This window comes from Biomphalaria glabrata, chromosome 7, assembly GCF_947242115.1.
Source record: "Biomphalaria glabrata chromosome 7, xgBioGlab47.1, whole genome shotgun sequence".
NCBI classification, from domain to species: domain Eukaryota; kingdom Metazoa; phylum Mollusca; class Gastropoda; family Planorbidae; genus Biomphalaria; species Biomphalaria glabrata.
Genome location: NC_074717.1, coordinates 23,033,256 through 23,039,594, shown reverse-complemented (window position 1 = coordinate 23,039,594; position 6,339 = coordinate 23,033,256). Strand labels below are relative to the sequence as shown.

The 6,339-nt window shown below is 31.3% G+C and overlaps 1 long non-coding RNA gene across 1 annotated transcript; it reads right to left on the bottom strand.

Moving 5' to 3' along the window:
• Positions 1 to 216: 216 nt before the first annotated feature.
• LOC129927105 (uncharacterized) lies at positions 217 to 6,339 on the bottom strand. Its single transcript, XR_008778757.1, has 4 exons — positions 5,923 to 6,339; positions 3,805 to 3,930; positions 3,390 to 3,458; positions 217 to 1,194 (listed from the first exon to the last, which is right to left on the bottom strand). It is a non-coding gene; the product is annotated as an uncharacterized LOC129927105 (long non-coding RNA).

Genomic DNA, 6,339 nt, shown 5'->3' with positions numbered 1-6,339 from the left:
GCTTTCTTGGTCACTGTCTCTCTCCATCTGTTGCGGTCTAAAGCTATGTCTTCCCAATTGTCAGTATTGATGTTCACTGATTTGAGGTCACGTTTTATTACATCTATGTAATGGAAGTGAGGGCGACCAGTTTTTCTTGTGTCAGTAGTGTGTTAAAACTAATGACCTGTATATATAATTTATTAAGCAGGAGCATCAACAAATCTTGAACAATAATTGTCTACAGAAAAACTTTATTCTTATCCAAACAATATACATTTACAATGTATTTAAGCAAGTTAATTTATATTTATACAAATCTATATGGCCTAAAGATTATAGTGTATTTTGATATGTGAATACCAAGTTACATTATTACATGAAAATAGTGTACTCATTTTTTAAATATTCTGGGTAATAAAAATAAAAAACTAATGATACAATAAAATTGAAGCATTAGTCAAAAAAAGAAAAATTTCACTCAAGATCTATGTGAACTCTATGCTTGAAAAAAATCATTTTGAAATTAATAAAAAAAAAAAATTATGGTTCTTTAGTCAATGGAATGATAGCAGCAATTATTTAACAATTTCATGATTATCCATTCATTTCAATATACTTATAACTGAAAAATAATTCATAAGGTTTAGATACAACCATTTGAAATAATGATTATAATTTTTTTCTTAATTTGCTTAATTCGAATCTAATATAAACAAGATTTCCTCTGTCAAGAAACTTATGAGGGAACAACATGCATGTTCTTCTCAATAAGTTTTGCAAAGGGAATTAAGAATATTTAATTGATGTTGCTTTTTTTTTGCCAACATTTTAAACCTTTGCACCAGGTTTTAGTTTTAAGGAGAATGCACCATATTTTATATGTTTACTTTTGTTAGATTCTTATTTTTAATTTTAAAAAAGTACAATTTCCCTTACCACTCATCCACTGCACTCCCTCTTGTTTTAATGGGGCTCAGATTAATAGTTTTCAAGTACAATATCAAACAGATTTAAAGAAATACTAAATCCAAACCTGTTGGCTGAATGACAGGATATACATAAATATGTATACAGCTTACAGTATAATATATATATATATCTTAAATTAAAATTGGTCCAAGACTTTTATTTTGCAACATGATGGGATTTTCCTTTCTGGTGGTGCTATGCAGGAGTCCAAGAATCTCATCTTTTCTCATAACAGAAAGTTATCTAGTTATAAAAATAAATAAAAGGATTTAAAAAAAAATATGTGTGACATATGTGTTGACCATGCTTAACGTATTTATATGTTATTAAGTATAGTTATATAATTTTGCCATTCTAAAAATAGTCTGTACCTAAAAGGAGCTACTGCGTTAATGTGTAGACATGGCCCTGACCTTAATAGTTATGAATTATTACTATAGGTGAAGGCAGATGTTCAGTTAATTTGATGCACATTGAACTAATCTAAAAGCAACTATAACATATATTATGATTTACATTTTCATGGAAAACTAGTTTTTCAAAAATACAAGTACTTCAGCTTATGAGAAAAGTACATCCTATACTCTTAAGCGAGCAATTCTTGTATGTATGTATATATATTTATATATATATATATAAATTTTATTTCAAAAATGGCTCTAACAATTTTCTTTAAAAGTTCACGGTATGTGCATAATAGTGAGAAAAAAATTCTCAACTCATTGGCCACATTGGGAAAACTCGAGATCGACCGTTATATCGGTTTGAAAATGCCTCATTATCGAAAAATTAATTTTGGCTAGAATGTTTTATGAATGAAAATTTTCCATGACGTAAACGGGAAAAACACTGCTTACGTCACTAGGCTTACCGCAGTATACTAAAATATTTCTTTGCAAACAAGAACGAGTTTTAAAGGATCAATAGACCTAATTAAACATTTGCGCACCATCTTATTGTAGATTGATTTATTATAGAACTATGAAAGAAAAGTACTGAAATTAAATGTGCCGATGTATGATTAGTTATTGTGTTTTAAGTGCTTAATAAATAGTTTACTCTTTAATTGTGTAGAGCGGTGTAGATACCTTTTACTTTGTTTATTTTGCTGGTGACCTCCAGCTGTCTCGTTGAGGTTGCATGCAACCATGTGCTCTCTTCTATGTCAGCTAAGTCAAGTTTGCGCCATAAGCTGGTCTTTTAAGGGTTTCGGTGTTACGTCGACCACCTTTTAGCTCACCAAAAAAGACTGCCTTTGGCATGCGTTCGTCTGAGATTCGTCTCCCATACAGGATACTGCTCTGTCCAGCGTAACTGTCGGACTTAAAGAATTCCCTCTATACAAAGGCCGCGGATACACATTTGAGACCAAAAGAAAATTTGCTGCCGAGGACAGACGCAGACGCTAAAAGAAAATCTTAATCGAGCACCGCGGACAATGGTTATGCTTGCCCTGGATGTGGCAAGATATGTAGGTCACAGCTGCAATCCTCATTAATTTTCGGACTCTAAGACAAGCCTTATTATTATTATTATTTTGCTGGTGAATTATTACCATGTGTTCATGCTTCGGTGTCTACTGTCCTGTACCAAAACAAAGGAAATGGTCATAACACAGCTTCTTTACGCCTTACTTGCTCACACTAAACATGATATCCATCTAGCGGTCAACGAGTTTGCGTACACTGCAGCCTCTTTTGATTTAACTATAAACTTCGGTAAAAAGCTTGGAGTTAGGGCCAGGAGAGATCTGAATGGATGGATGTGTAAAAGCAGGTCATAGCACCACTGGGATGGATGGATGGCAAAAGCCGGTATGAACTTCTTATAGTCCAACAGTCAGGCTGGGCAGGGCACGTATGCCGTATGGGTAACGAGCATATTATTCGGCGTAACAGAGGTGCCCTACGGAAACGTTTCTTTAGAAAACTAATGCAATGATTTAAGTCTAATAAGAAAAAATGTGCCATTTTACTTTGTCACTAAGTGCATGTTTTACCCTATAACGTAGAGAAGTTACACTGCAAAGACTTTCTTCCAAGCCAATAATAGTAAGCCTAAAATACAATTACGCAAAAGATGGATTGCAAAACTTTAAGACGGACTTGAGCTGTAGTTTGTCTAGACTGTAGGAGGACTTAAAAGACTTTAAATTTAATCGACATGTTCAATTAGGCCTACAATTAGAACTAACAGAACACTAAAACAACTCTTCAGATTAGTAGTCTTTATCCGATCGTTCATTTTCGTAATTACAAGAATATTCTCAAAATGACTTCGGGTATATATCCTTCCGAAATTATTTAACAGAGCGAGGTTCGGCCACCTGGTACAAAAATATTCTCAAAATGACTTCGGGTATATATCCTTCCTTAACAAATTATTCATCCGAGCGAGGCTCGGTCACCTGATATTAGGAGAAAATTGCAGTACCTTACCTTTAAGAGGTGCAACCAATCATTGACTTTTCAGGAATGCATGCCTTTTTCTTGCATTTCCAAACATAACTGTAATTATACAATTGGGCATATTGGTTAATTTCTTTTGAAAACATTAAAATAAAAAAAAAATATTAAATTGAAAACGTTGCTGTATCAAACATACAAATTATCAGACAATTTTGCCTAATTTTATCTAACAGTTTATTGTAAAGGAATGGCCTGCACAACAGCCAAGGTATATTAGGCACTCATGAAAGATGAATGTGCTTAAGACTGTTATAAATAAAAAAAAAACTAGAGAAAAATGTTAAATTCCATCCCAGATATTTGGATGTTGCTTGACCATGAAAATCACACAATTCATAAAACATCTATTAGATAACTAAAATAAAAATTGTATAGTAGTACTTACATTAAATATTGAATGGATGCCAATATTATTAATGTCTGCCCAGAGAGTAGAAATAGTATAAGTATGATCCTTGAGCCATTCTGGTACATCATCAGAACTGGTTGCCATGGTTCTACTTGTTAATAACTGAAACATTACACACATTTTTTTTAATGTATAATTTATCACAGACTAGAATAGAAATGTTGCCAGGAAAAATACCAATGGTTAGAATACACCTGATGCTACTTTTGTAGCCTTATTACTGGTTAAAATGCACCAAAACTTCATTAATTAAATCTGATAAGAAACATATATGTATCACACAAGTCCAAGTTAATCAGAGTGTCATAGCAAATAATTAACTAGATATGTGAGTTTTATATTAAAGTACTGAATTTCAGGGGATAGATCCAACTTGACACCACATCATTTATTATTTCATGAACTCATGGGTCTGAGCATGGCATGGAACGGAAACTATTATTTAATATACATGGGGTGTAGGCAAGGCATGGATTATAAATTGTCTTGTATAGATTAGATTGGGTAAAACTGCCAATCGAAGGTAACTTTTACTGATAGATCTGGATCAATTATAAATTTATGGGACCTAGGCCTGCATAAATTTTATCTTTTATTTATATATTTTATGTACATATATAACTAGTCTAGAATCTATAATTATATCTTAATAATAATTTTTGTAGATGTCATATAATATCTAACATATTAAGTATAGATCAGTAGATTTAGAATTTTAGCTAGTGAATATTTTTATATTCCTAATCTGAACTGGATCTATATATCTAGAATTTAGATCAGTAGATTTAGTATTTTAGGTAGTTACAGGTAGTAAAAACTTTAATATTCTAAATCTAAACTGGATCTAGATCTAATTTTTCTAGAAGCTTTGATCTAGAAGACTAGTTGTCAAGATTTGACTACACTATGGCTAATGCACTAGCTTAGTAGGCCTACTAGATAGATCAAGAAACAGAGTACTAATAGACTCGTCTTGCCTCTCAAATCAGCTACAGACTTTAGAGACAATTTAGGAAGGTGAATATCGATCCAATTCAAAGATCTACAATCTACATGTTAGAGTCTAGCTAGAGATGCTAGATCTAGTCTAGAAGGCTTATCAATTAAAAATAAAATCAATCATTTCTAAAGTTTGTAAAATTATATGTAGATCTAATCTATCTATTTATAATATAATAAAAATCTATGTCTACTTTTTAAATATTTAAAATGATATGGCTGATGATATTAATTATTTTAATTGAGACATTGACATACTGTCACATACAAAGTAGCAAAATAATTAATCTTATACTAACTCATAGACTCATACCGTATAGTATTGTATTAAACCTTCGAGTTTACGTTCCACTATCTTGACTTGACTATATTGACTAAATAAAGGGCACTATGATTATAGATGTAGATGATGATGTTTATCAACTGGTAGATCTATAAGTAGTATCGTCACTATAAGTATAACCACTGCATTCGTTTCATTCATTGTCTGTATCAATAATCATGTGAATGAGAATGTGATGTGAAAGTGAAGTCTAGATTTAGATAGAATTGATAGATTATAGATCTACTATTAAAAAGTATTAACTATACTAACTATAGTGTCTATACTATAGTATAGCCAGTATGACTCGTATGAGTATAGATGTACTCATATACTGTAAAAGTGTATACTAAGTCTAATAAGTTAATAGCTCTATAGACAGACTAGATGATCGATAGATCTAGACTAGATCTATAAATATTCATATTGATCTCATGTATGGTCTAGATCTAGATAAAATAGAGTGGATCTCATGACTGTCTATATTAGATCTATTGATTTTTTTTTAAAACGTTAAATAAATCTAGACCTTAGTCTAGGTGTTGTAGATCTATATTATTCTAGATATTATACAAGAGATCTAGATCTATATATAAGTTCGGTTTTTAAAAAATTCGCATTCGAAATTTTAAATACCCAGATTTAAGTATTTATATACCCATATTGGTAGGTCCGAGTTAATCATTTATTAGATCTATTAAAACATGTCTATATAAAAGATTATTATTTTACAAATATATTATTATATAAAAGATATAGTTATGAATATTTACTTTAAAAAATTAAACAAATGAATTTTTCACTTTTGCCAATTAACACTCTGGCTAGCAAAAAGGATGACTCCTCAATACTGTGAAAAGACGTTAACTGCATGAGTTGGTTTGGAATTGTATTTTGTAAGACTAATTTTCAAAACATATCCTTCATGAGAGAGAACGAAAAAAGGTTGTCAAAAAAAAAAAAAAAAGCTGGCTGGACTACGCAAATAATGGACCAGCCTCTCTCTCTTGATATCTTGTTAAGAACATTGGTGACCGGGAAAAGTGGATGGTTTGGTTGCGCGGGACAGATGATTATAATGACATGTACATAAAAAAAAATTCCAGATTTTGTGTAAAATACCCAAATGAGGAAGTACTGGAAACACCTATTTTAACGAAGTGGCCTTAAAAAAAAATCTTTTGTGACGA